This window comes from Salvelinus alpinus, chromosome 5 (assembly GCF_045679555.1).
Source record: "Salvelinus alpinus chromosome 5, SLU_Salpinus.1, whole genome shotgun sequence".
Classification (NCBI taxonomy): Eukaryota; Metazoa; Chordata; class Actinopteri; order Salmoniformes; family Salmonidae; genus Salvelinus; species Salvelinus alpinus.
This window is the reverse complement of record NC_092090.1, coordinates 68,822,500-68,836,429: the sequence shown is the minus strand read 5'-3', so window position 1 is coordinate 68,836,429 and position 13,930 is coordinate 68,822,500.

The window sequence follows — 13,930 nt, the reverse complement described above, 5'->3', positions numbered from 1 at the left end:
CTCACCTAAAAACGGAATGGATTCAGCGGAGCTACAGCAGCGCCTAACCCAGCAAGAGGAGCGTATAGAAATCTGCCATCTTCTCCGCCGGCCTATCCCTACTCCTCCGATGCCAGGTATCGTAACCCATAGCCTTCCTTCATTCATATCCATGCCTGGAAAATATGACGGTTCACCTGGGAAATGTCAGAGATTTCTGATGCAATGCAGCAAATACATTGAGCACAGCCCCACTAACTTCGCCACTGACAAGAGCAGGCTGGATTTTGTTCTCTACTCACAGGCAAAGCCCTGGATTGGGCCACCGCCATATGGACTGCCAACAGCACAGAAGCACAGTCCGGGTCTTTTGGCTGGTAAGGGCAGCGGCAGTAGAATTGAAGTTCCGAATGAACCGGCGAAAGTAGTTGGAGAGCCCAATGAAACGTTGGAGTTCCTTAACGTTGGTGGGTTTGGGCCAGTTACTGATGGCGGTGACTTTGTTCTCATTCATGCTGACCGCTCCAGGTGTCAGTACGAAACCGAGGAAGTTTACCGAGGTTACATGGAAAGTGGTCTTTTCAGTCTTCACATAAAAGGTTATGGTCAAGGAGCCATTGAAGAACCTTTTGCACATGCTATAGGTGTTCTTTCAGGGAGTGGGAGTAAATCAGGATGTCAATGTAGACGATGAGAAAGCAGTGGATCATATCCAGGAAAACCTCGTTCATAAAGGATTGGAAGACGGTGGGGAATTAGTAAGGCCGTAGGGCATCACCTGGTATTCGTAGTGCCCTCGTGCAGTGATAAAGTCTGTCTTCCATTCGTCGCCTTCACGTAAACGGACAATGTTAAATGCACTTCGCAGGTCCAGTTTTGTATAGATGTTGGCGCGGCCCACTTGTTCAAGGGTCGCTGGGATCAGAGATAGAGGGAAAAGGTTCTTGACCGTGACGTCATTCAGGGAATGGTAATCAATACATGGACGGAGACCACCGTCCTTTTTTCCAACGAAGTAGCTGGAAGCAGCCGGGGAAGAAGGACGAATGAAACCATTTGAGTGATTCATCTATGTACAGTTGAAGTCGGGAGTTTATATACACTTAGGTTGGAGTCATTAAAACTCGTTTTTCAACCACTCCACAAATTTCTTGTTAACAAACTATAATTTTGGCAAGTCGGTTAAGACAAGTAATTTTTCCAACAATTGTTTACATACATATTATTTCACTGCATCACAATTCCAGTGGGTCAGAAGTTTACATGCACTAAATTAACTGTGCCTTCAAACAACAAAATTCCAGAAAATGATGTCATGGCTTTAGAAGCCTCTGATAGGCTAATTGACATCATTTGAAGGTGTACCTGTGGATGTATTTCAAGGCCTACCTTCAAACTCAGTGCCTCTTTGCTTGACATCATGGGAAAATCAAAAGAAATCACCCAAGACCTCAGATAAAAAAAATTGTAGACCTCCACAAGTCTGGTTCAATGTTGGGAGCAATTTCCAAACGCCTGAAGGTACCCCGTTCATCTGTACAAACAATAGTACGCAAGTATAAACACCATGGAACCACGCAGCCGTCATATCGCTCAGGAAGGAGACGCGCTCTGTCTCCTAGACATGAACGTACTGTGGTGCAAAAAGTGCAAATCAATCCCAGAACAGCAAAGGACCTTGTGAAGATCCTGGAGGAAACCGATACAGAAGTATCTATATCCACAGTAAAATGAGTCCTATATCGACAACCTGAAAGGCCGCTCAGCAAGGAAAAATCCACTGCGCCAAAACCACCATAAAAAAGCCAGACTACGGTTTGCAACTGCACATGGGGACAAAGCTCTTACTTTTTGGAGAAATGTCCTCTGGTCTGATGAAACAAAAGTAGAACTGTTTGGCCATAATGACCATCATTATGTTTGGAGGAAAAAGGGGGAGGCTTGTAAGCCGAAGAACACCATCCCAACCGTGAAGCACGGGGGTGGCAGCATCATGTTGTGGGGGAACTTTGCTGCAGGAGGGACTGCTGCACTTCAAACTAGATGGCATCATGAGGAAGGACAATTATGTGGATATATTGAAGCAACATCTCAAGACAGTCAGGAAGTTAAGCTTGGTCGCAAATGGGTCTTCCAAATGGACAATGACCCCAAGCATACTTCCAAAGTTGTGGCAAAATGGCTTAAGGACAACAAAGTCAAGGTATTGGAGTGACCATCACAAAGCCCTGACCTCAATCCTATAGAAATGTGTGGACAGAACTGAAAAAGCGTGTGCGAGCAAGGAGGCCTACAAACCTGACTCAGTTACACCAGCTCTGGAGGAATGGGCCAAAATTCACCCAACTTATTGTGGGAAGCTTGTGGAAGGCTACCCGACACGTTTGACCCAAGTTAAACAATTTAAAGGCAATGCTACCAAATACTAATTGAGGGTATGTAAACTTCTGCCCCACTGGGAATGTGATTAAAGAAATAAAAGCTGAAATAAATCATTCTCTCTACTATTATTCTGAAATGTCACATTCTTAAAATAAAGTGGTGATCCTAACAGACCTAAAACAGTAATTTTTACTGGGATTAAATGTCAGGAATTGTGAAATTGAGTTTAAATTAATTTGGCTAAGGTGTATGTAAACTTCCGACTTCAACTGTATCAGCGGGGCCAAGAGGTTAAACTCCAGACAAGCCCGCTTGGCTCTCTTCACATGCTTCCATTTTCATGTTACTTATATCCCTGGAAAGAAATGTAAAAGATGACGCTCTCTCGCTGCAGATTGACCTTCCGACCAGTAACTCAGACCCTACACCATTCTTCAAACTTCAACCTTTGCCAATTTCTCACAGACCCTGGTCCCACATAGCTGTTGACTTCATCTTAGACCTTCCTGACTCCTCTGGTAACAACACCATCCTTGTCATAGGAGACCGTTTTTCAAAAATGTGTCTGGTTCCTCTTCCTCATTTACCTAATGCCATTGCATTGGCTGAGTGTTCCAGCAGGTGTTCTGTCTGTATGGGATTCCGGAGGACATCGTCTCTGACCGCGGGCCCCAGTTTGTCTCCCGGATGTGGCAAGCCTTCTGTGACCAACTGGGGGTCGCCCACAGCCTCTCCTCCGGGTACCATCCCCAGAACAACAGCCAGACGGAATGCCTAAACTAAGAAATGTTGAAGTACCTCCGCCAACAATGTTCTGCCTCTCCACATGACTGGAGGTGGTATACGGCCTGGGTCGACCTGGGTCGAATACGCTCAGAACTCACTCATGCATTCATCCCTCCGCCTTACTCCGTTTCAGTGTGTACCTGGTTACCAACCCCCCCCCCCCCCCCCCCCACCCATGTCTCCCTGGGAGGCGGCGCCTGGTGCTGTCGACGACTGGTTTCGGCGTAGTGAGCGGGTATGGGAGACTGCTCACCGGCATCTGCAGGGAGCCTCTAATACCCAGAAACGCTTTGCCGACAGACGCCGCCGACCATAGCCACTCTTTCACTCCAGACAGCGCGTGTGGTTCTCTACCAGAGACATCTGCCTCCCCTGCAAAAAGTTCTGTCCTCGCTTCATTGGTCCCTTCAAGAGAACCCATCGCATCAACCCCGTCACGTACCGCCTCCAGTTACCCCGTCAGTATAAAATCTCCTTGTCCTTCTGTGTCTCTGTTAAAACCAGGCCTCTTCATTCTCCAGTCTCAACCTGCAGTGCGCCCCCGTTGGACGTCGGAGGGGAACCTGCCTACGCCATTCAGGCCATCCTTGATTCCAAACGCCAGAGGTTGCATCCACTATCTAGTGGACTGGGAAGGTTATGGGCATGGAGATCGGTCCTAGGTCCCCGACCAGGACAGCCTCGACCCAGAGATGATTCAGGCATTCCACCGTAACCGTCCCGACCTCCGGGTCGACCCCCGACCAGACCCACTTGACATCAGCCTCGACGCAGAACGTCGGGTCAGTTCAAGAACTTGTCGAAACATCCTGCCAGACCTCGCCCCCGAGTTAGGCGGCCGCCTCTGCTCCCCCGCCCACTCCACCCTCCGGTGCCGTTGGGTTGTCAGGAGCCTCCCTTGGGGTGTACTGTATTTCCTTAGTCAACCTTGTCGTCTTGAACGTAGCCCTGTCTTTCATTTTTGTTCATTGATTTCACCTGTTAGTTACTCACCTGGTCTCATCAGCTCCTCATTTAGTTAATTCTGTTTGCAGTATTGTTCGTTTTGACTCTACTAAGCCTTTTCCTAGCTAGTTTGTGAGAACCAGCTATAGCCTTCAGTCCTAGATTTTCTTCAACTGCCTGTTTGCCAACCTGTGTAAGACCATTGCCTGCCTGTGACCATGATTCCTGCCTTCTGCGGAAATAAACACCTGCCGCGCTCTGCGCATGTATCTGCACCTTCTTCTCCCTGAGTATTCATTACACCAGCAGCCCACTCTACAGTCGTGGCCAAAAGTTTTGAGAATGATACAAATACAAATTTTCACAAAGTCTGCTGCCTCAGTTTGTATGATGGCAATTTGCATATACTCCAGAATGTTATGAAGAGTGATCAGATTAATTGCAAAGTCCCTCTTTGCCATGCAAATGAACTGAATCCCCCCAAAACATTTCCACTGCATTTCAGCCCTGCCACAAGGACCAGCTGACATAATGTCAGTGATTCTCTCGTTAACACAGGTGTGAGTGTTGACGAGGACAAGGCTGGAGATCACTCTGTCATGCTGATTGAGTTCGAATAACAGACTGGAAGCTTCAAAAGGAGGGTGGTGCTTGGAATCATTGTTCTTCCTCTGTCAACCATGGTTACCTGCAAGGAAACACGTGCCATCATCATTGCTTTGGACAAAAAGGGCTTCACAGGCAAGGATATTGCTGCCAGTAAGATTGCACCTAAATCAACCATTTATCGTATCATCAAGAACTTCAAGGAGAGCGGTTCAATTGTTGTGAAGAAGGCTTCAGGGCGCCCAAGAAAGTCCAGCAAGCGCCAGGACCATCTCCTAAAGTTAATTCAGCTGCGGGATCAGGGCACCACCAGTACAGAGCTTGCTCGGGAATGGCAGCAGGCAGGTGTCAGTGCATCTGCACGCACAGTGAGGAGAAGACTTTTGGAGGATGGCCTGGTGTCAAGAAGGGCAGCAGAAGCCACCTCTCTCCAGGAAAAACATCAGGGACAGACTGATATTCTGCAAAAGGTACAGGGATTGGATTGCTGAGGACTGGGGTAAAGTCATTTTCTCTGATGAATTCCCTTTCCAATTGTTTGGGGCATCCGGAAAAAAGCTTGTCCGGAGAAGACAAGGTGAGCGCTACCATCAGTTCTGTGTCATGCCAACAGTAAAGCATCCTGAGACCATGTGTGGGCTTGCTTCTCAGCCAAGGGAGTAGGCTCACTCGCAATTTTGCCTAAGAACACAGCCATGAATAAAGAATGGTACCGACACATCCTCCGAGAGCAACCTCTCCCAACCATCCAGGAACAGTTTGGTGACGAACAATGCCTTTTCCAACATGATGGAGCACCTTGCCATAAGGCAAAAGTGATAACTAAGTGGCTCGGGGAACAAAACATCGATATTTTGGGTCCATGTCCAGGAAACTCCCCAGACCTTAATCCCATTGAGATCTTGTGGTCAATCCTCAAGAGGCGGGAGGACAAACAAAACCCCACAAATGCTGACAAACTCCAAGCATTGATTATGAGAGAATGGGCTGCCATCAGTCAGGATGTGGCCCAGAAGTTAATTGACAGCATGCCAGGGCGGATTGCAGAGGTCTTGAAAAAGAAGTGTCAACCCTGCAAATATTAACTCTTTGCATCAACTTCATGTAATTGTCAATAAAAGCCTTTGACACTTATGAACCTGTTATGGCTAGGGGTTCCGGTAGCGGAACGTTTCGACAACATCCGGTGAAATTGCAGAGTGCGAAATTCCCAAAAAATTATTAGAAATATTTCACTTTCATACATTCACAGGTGCAATACACCAAATTAAAGCTTAACTTCTTGTTAATCTAGCCACCGTGTCAAAAGGCTTTACGGTGAAAGCAAACCATGCGATTATCTGAGGACAGCACCCCATCAAACAAACACATGACAATGATATTTCAACCTGCCAGGCGCGACACAACTCAGAAATAACGATATAATTCATGCCTTACCTTTGAAGAGCTTCTTCTGTTGGCACTCCAATATCTCCCATAAACATCACAAATAGTCCTTTTGTTCGATTAATTCCGTCGTTATATCTCAAATGTCCATTTATTTGGCGCGTTTGATTCAGAAAAACACCGGTGCCAACTCGCCCAACATGACTACAAAATATCTAATAAGTTACCTGTAAACTTTGTCCAAACATTTCAAACAACATTCCTAATGCAACTTTAGATATTTTAAAATGTAAATAATCGATTAAATTTAAGACGGTATAAACTGTGTTCAATACCGGACGAAAACAAAGTGAACCACGTTCCAGGTCGCGTGCACCAAAACATTAGAGTGCACCTGGAGTGACACATGAAATAACAGGGCTACTTGATTTCTCAAAGGAAAAACATCAAACTATTTCTAAAGACTGACATCTAGTGGAAGCCATACGAACTGCAACCAAATGCCTCAGAAATCTAGATTCAAATAGAAAACCAATTGAAAACAGAGTCACCTCAACAACAAAAAAATCCTGGATGGTTTGTCCTCGGGGTCTCGCCTGCCAAATAAGTTTTGTTATACTCACAGACATAATTTTAACCGTTTTAGAAACTTTAGTGTTTTCTATCCAAATCTACCAATTATATGCATATCCTAGCTTCTGGGCCTGAGTAGCAGGCAGTTTACTTTGGGCACGCTTTTCATCCGGACATGAAAATACCGCCCCCTAGCCCGAAGAGGATTTATGAAATGCTTGTAATTATACTTCAGTATTCCATAGTAACATCTGACAAAAATATCTAAAGACAATGAAGCAGCAAACTTTGTGGAAATTAATATTTGTCATTCTCAAAACTTTTGGCCACGACTGAATAATTGTTATAACTAGTTACATATCTTTCACCATTTTGAATCAAAGGGTCATCCTTGATGTTGGAAAAAATATGTCAACCCCTAGGCTAATGACTTCTCCAAAAGCTAATTGAAGTCGAGTCGGCTAACCTGGAGTTCAATGAGACGAACTTGGGGATGTTGGTTAGAGCTGCCTTGCCCTACAAAAAAACTCACAATTTGAGTTTGCTATTCACAAGAAGCATTGCCTGATGTGAACCATGCCTCGAACAAAGATCTGACCTAAGATTAAGAATCGTTGACTTGCATAAAGCCAGAAAGGGTTACAAAAGTACCTCTAAAAGCCTTGATGTTTATCAGTCCATGGTAAGACAAATTGTCTATAAATGGAGAAAGTTCAGCACTGTTGCTACTCTCCCTAGGAGTGTCTGTCCTGCAAAGATGACTGCAACAGCACAGCGCAGATTGCTTAATGAGGTTAAGAAACCTATAGTGTCAGCTAAAGACTTACAGAAATCTCTGGAACATGCTAACAGCTCTGTTGACGAGTCTACGATGCATAAAACAAACAAGAATGGTGTTCATGGGAAGACACCACGGAAGAAGCCACTGCTGTCCAAAAGAAAATTGCTCTATGTCTGAAGTTTGCAAAAGTGCACCTGGATGCTCCACAGCGCTACTGGCAAAATATTCTGTGGACAGATGAAACTAAAGTTGAGTTGTTTGGAAGGAACACAACACTGTGTGGAGAAAAAAAGACCTCATCCCAACTGTAAAGTATGGTGGAGGGAGCATCATGGTTTGGGGATGCTTTGCTGCCTCAGGGCCTGGACAGCTTGCTATCTACGTAAAAATGAATTCCCAAGTTTGTCAAGACATTTTGCAGGAGACTGTTAGGCTATCTGTCCGCCAATTGAAGCTCAACAGAAGATGGGTGATGCAACAGGATAACGACCCAAAACACAGAACTAAATCAGCAACAGAATGGCTTCAACAGAAGAAAATACGCCTTCTGGAGTGGCCCAGTCAGAGTCCTGACCTCAACCCGATTGAGATGCTGTGGCATGACCTCGAGAGCAGTTCACACCAGACATCCCAAGAATATTGCTGAACTGAAACAGTTTTGTCAAGAGGAATGGTCCAATATTCCTCCTGTCCGTTGTGCAGGTCTGACCCGCAACTACAGAAAAGGTTTGGTTGAGGTTATTGCTGCCAAAGGAGGGTGCACCAGTTATTAAATCCAAGGGTTCACATACTTTTCCCACCCTGAACTGTGAATGTTTACACGGGCTGTTCAATAAAGACACAAATGTATAATTGTTTGTGTTAAGCAGACTGTGTTTGTCTATTGTTGTGACCTAGATGAAGATCAGATCAAATTTTATCAATTTATGCAGAAATCCAGGTATCTCCAAAGGGTCACATACTTTTTCTTGTCACTGTACTGTATTCTAGTCAAGGCTCATCCTATATAACTACTACTGTACAAACCTTTTTCTATTCATATATTGTCCATACGGTCTATACACACCATCATATATACTACATATTTATATTCTGGACTCTTAACTCCTTAACATTTTTGGGATTTGTGTGTAATGTTTTGTATTGTTTGGTATTACTGCACTGTTGGAGCTAGAAACAGAAGCATTTCGCTGCACCTGCGATAACATCTGCAAAATATGTGTATGTGACCAATTAATTTGATTTGGAGAATAGTGCTTTTGTCCTAGGTCAGGGATTTCAGTTGTCTCCTCTAATCAGATTCATACCAGATTCAGACCTGAAAGGGAAACCAGTTGAGTTTAATCTCTCGCAGTCCTCTGGACATCAAGGCTCGTATTTGAGTACCCCTGGTTTGGGTGCATCATCGTGCAAGGTCTCTGAAAGACCCATCGGTTTAGTGAGAAAGTCTGCCACCTTGTGTGCGTATCTGGAGGAAACCTCAATTGAACCAAGGTGAGTAGTTGCCGGTGGTATCCTTATGTTATTCCAATCACACAAAAGCACCTGTACTGTATGTGTGTGTATTTGTACTCAAATGCATTTGTGGGTTTGTGTGTGTGTGTGCACGAGTACGACCCTACCTCACACAGGAAGCGACGCAGGTCTTGATCCAGGCATCTCCCGTCTGGACTACTGCAACTCACTGTTGGCTGGGCTCCCCGCTTGTGCCCTCAAACCCCTGCAACTTATCCATAAAGCAGCAGCTCGCCTGGTTTTCAACCTTCCCAAGTTCTCTCAACACCCTGCTCCTCTGCACACTCCACTGGCTTCCAGTCGAATCTTGCATCCACTACAAGACCATGGTGCTTACCTACGGAACAGCCCCTCGCTACCTTCATGTAATGCTCAAACCCTACACCCTGACCCGAGCACTCCGTTCTGCCACCTCAGGTATCATGGCCCTCTCACCCTTACGGGAGGGCAGCTCCCGCTCAGGCCAGTCCAAGCTCTTCTCTTTCCTGGCACCCCAATGGTGAAACCAGCTTCCCTCTGAAGCTAGGACAGCAGAGTCCCTGCCTATCTTCCGAAAACATCTGAAACCCTACCTCTTCAAACAGTATCTTAAATAATCCTCCTCCTCACCTCGAGCCCCCCACCCCATATTTTCCTACTTCACCTCCATCTGTCTGTAACTGCTTACAGTCATTTGTTTACAAGTGTGTGTGTGTGCGAGCTTGTGTGTGTGTGTGTACTTAACTGCTTAGATTGTTGCGTAGAGCAAAGACAGACCTAATAATTTCAGACAGTAAATCTGAATCTGATTCACTGATTTATTCATAGTTCTTCGTACTAACTGTCATTAATTTAAAAAAATAACTCTCCTGCTGTCCCTTTCCTTGACCCAAACACGGCGTGTGTGTGTGAGAGAGAGAGAGAGAGAGAGAGAGAGAGAGAGAGAGAAACATATCATCCATCCTTAAGCGCTTAAACAACCACAACAAGGAAGAAAAAGGTGCTAAGTAATAAGAATACAAGTTGTCCTTTTTCGTTATAGGACCTAAACAGAAAATGAAGCAGTCTCTCCTCATATAGGTAGGCTAGTCTCCTCATGGGAGCGAGAAGGATATTTTAGGGTTAGGGGAAGAAGTGGTTTGTGAGACAAAATAAAATGCATCAAGTAATGATACCTCACAGGGAAGCATCAGGGAAATGCTCTGATGTAAGGGAGCCACAGTGAGAAACCTTGTTGATGATGCTGTTGGTGCAGCAGTAGCCTCTAGGTTAGAGAGGCGGGCCAGTAACCGGAGGGTATTGTGTGTGTGTATATAAATATTTTATTGTGTTGTACCCTGATTGTTAGTTATTTACATTTACATTTAAGTCATTTAGCAGACGCTCTTATCCAGAGCGACTTACAAATTGGTGCATTCACCTTATGATATCCAGTGGAACAACCACTTTACAATAGTGCATCTAACTCTTTTAAGGGGGAGGGGGGGGGGGTTAGAAGGATTACTTTATCCTATCCTAGGTATTCCTTAAAGAGGTGGGGTTTCAGGTATCTCCGGAAGATGGTGATTGACTCCGCTGACCTGGCGTCGTGAGGGAGTTTGTTCCACCATTGGGGTGCCAGAGCAGCGAACAGTTTTGACTGGGCTGAGCGGGAACTGTACTTCCTCAGAGGTAGGGAGGCGAGCAGGCCAGAGGTGGATGAACGCAGTGCCCTTGTTTGGGTGTAGGGCCTGATCAGAGCCTGAAGGTACGGAGGTGCCGTTCCCCTCACAGCTCCGTAGGCAAGCACCATGGTCTTGTAGCGGATGCGAGCTTCAACTGGAAGCCAGTGGAGAGAGCGGAGGAGCGGGGTGACGTGAGAGAACTTGGGAAGGTTGAACACCAGACGGGCTGCGGCGTTCTGGATGAGTTGTAGGGGTTTAATAGCACAGGCAGGGAGCCCAGCCAACAGCGAGTTGCAGTAATCCAGACGGGAGATGACAAGTGCCTGGATTAGGACCTGCGCCGCTTCCTGTGTGAGGCAGGGTCGTACTCTGCGAATGTTGTAGAGCATGAACCTACAGGAACGGGTCACCGCCTTGATGTGAGTTGAGAACGACAGGGTGTTGTCCAGGATCACGCCAAGGTTCTTAGCACTCTGGGAGGAGGACACAATGGAGTTGTCAACCGTGATGGCGAGATCATGGAACGGGCAGTCCTTCCCCGGGAGGAAGAGCAGCTCCGTCTTGCCGAGGTTCAGCTTGAGGTGGTGATCCGTCATCCACACTGATATGTCTGCCAGACATGCAGAGATGCGATTCGCCACCTGGTTATCAGAGGGGGGAAAGGAGAAGATTAATTGTGTGTCGTCTGCATAGCAATGATAGGAGAGACCATGTGAGGATATGACAGAGCCAAGTGACTTGGTGTATAGCGAGAATAGGAGAGGGCCTAGAACAGAGCCCTGGGGGACACCAGTGGTGAGAGCACGTGGTGCGGAGACAGATTCTCGCCACGCCACCTGGTAGGAGCGACCTGTCAGGTAGGACGCAATCCAAGCGTGGGCCGCGCCGGAGATGCCCAGCTCGGAGAGGGTGGAGAGGAGGATCTGATGGTTCACAGTATCAAAGGCAGCCGATAGGTCTAGAAGGATGAGAGCAGAGGAGAGAGAGTTAGCTTTAGCAGTGCGGAGCGCCTCCGTGACACAGAGAAGAGCAGTCTCAGTTGAATGACTAGTCTTGAAACCTGACTGATTTGGATCAAGAAGGTCATTCTGAGAGAGATAGCAGGAGAGCTGGCCAAGGACGGCACGTTCAAGAGTTTTGGAGAGAAAAGAAAGAAGGGATACTGGTCTGTAGTTGTTGACATCGGAGGGATCGAGTGTAGGTTTTTTCAGAAGGGGTGCAACTCTCGCTCTCTTGAAGACGGAAGGGACGTAGCCAGCGGTCAAGGATGAGTTGATGAGCGAGGTGAGGTAAGGGAGAAGGTCTCCGGAAATGGTCTGGAGAAGAGAGGAGGGGATAGGGTCAAGCGGGCAGGTTGTTGGGCGGCCGGCCGTCACAAGACGCGAGATTTCATCTGGAGAGAGAGGGGAGAAAGAGGTCAAAGCACAGGGTAGGGCAGTGTGAGCAGAACCAGCGGTGTCGTTTGACTTAGCAAACGAGGATCGGATGTCGTCGACCTTCTTTTCAAAATGGTTGACGAAGTCATCCGCAGAGAGGGAGGAGGGGGGAGGAGGGGGAGGAGGATTCAGGAGGGAGGAGAAGGTGGCAAAGAGCTTCCTAGGGTTAGAGGCAGATGCTTGCAATTTAGAGTGGTAGAAAGTGGCTTTAGCAGCAGAGACAGAAGAGGAGAATGTAGAGAGGAGGGAGTGAAAGGATGCCAGGTCCGCAGGGAGGCGAGTTTTCCTCCATTTCCGCTCGGCTGCCCGGAGCCCTGTTCTGTGAGCTCGCAGTGAGTCGTCGAGCCACGGAGCAGGAGGGGAGGACCGAGCCGGCCTGGAGGATAGGGGACATAGAGAGTCAAAGGATGCAGAAAGGGAGGAGAGGAGGGTTGAGGAGGCAGAATCAGGAGATAGGTTGGAGAAGGTTTGAGCAGAGGGAAGAGATGATAGGATGGAAGAGGAGAGAGTAGCGGAGGAGAGAGAGCGAAGGTTGGGACGGCGCGATACCATCCGAGTAGGGGCAGTGTGGGAAGTGTTGGATGAGAGCGAGAGGGAAAAGGATACAAGGTAGTGGTCGGAGACTTGGAGGGGAGTTGCAATGAGATTAGTGGAAGAACAGCATCTAGTAAAGATGAGGTCAAGCGTATTGCCTGCCTTGTGAGTAGGGGGGGAAGGTGAGAGGGTGAGGTCAAAAGAGGAGAGGAGTGGAAAGAAGGAGGCAGAGAGGAATGAGTCAAAGGTAGACGTGGGGAGGTTAAAGTCACCCAGAACTGTGAGAGGTGAGCCATCCTCAGGAAAGGAACTTATCAGGGCGTCAAGCTCATTGATGAACTCTCCAAGGGAACCTGGAGGGCGATAAATGATAAGGATGTTAAGCTTGAAAGGGCTGGTAACTGTGACAGCATGGAATTCAAAGGAGGCGATAGACAGATGGGTCAGGGGAGAAAGAGAGAATGTCCACTTGGGAGAGATGAGGATCCCAGTGCCACCACCCCGCTGACCAGAAGCTCTCGGGGTGTGCGAGAACACGTGGGCAGACGAGGAGAGAGCAGTAGGAGTAGCAGTGTTATCAGTGGTAATCCATGTTTCCGTCAGTGCCAAGAAGTCGAGGGACTGGAGGGACGCATAGGCTGAGATGAACTCTGCCTTGTTGGCCGCAGATCGGCAGTTCCAGAGGCTGCCGGAGACCTGGAACTCCACGTGGGTCGTGCGCGCTGGAACCACTAGGTTAGGGTAGCGGCGGCCACGCGGTGTGAAGTGTTTGTATGGTCTGTGCAGAGAGGAGAGAAGAGGGATAGACAGACACATAGTTGACAGGCTACGCTAATGCAAAGGAGATTAGAATGACAAGTGGACTACACGTCTCGAATGTTCAGAAAGTTAAGCTTACGTTGCAAAAATAAAATAAAATCTTATTGACTAAAATTATATAGTACTGCTGGCGGTGAAGTAGGCTGGCTAGCAGTGGCTGCGTTGTTGACTTTGTTTGAAAGTGTAGCTGGCTAGGTAACCTCGACAATTTCTCAAAACTACACAATTATCTTGGATACAAGGACAGCAAAGACAACTATGTAGCTAGCTAACACTACGCTAATCAAGTCGTTCCGTTGTAATGTAAGTTGTAATGTGAGTTTCTACAGTGCTGCTATTCGGTAGAAGTTGGCTAGCTAGCAGTGTTAGCTAGCAGTGTTGACTAGGTAGGAGAACGGCAGCACGGCGGACGAAAATAGCTGGCTAGCTAACCGAATAATTACTCTAAACTACTCTAAGCTACACAATTATCTTAGATACAAAGATAGCAAAGACAACTATGTAGCTAGCTAACACTACACTAATCAAGTCGTTCCGTTGTAATG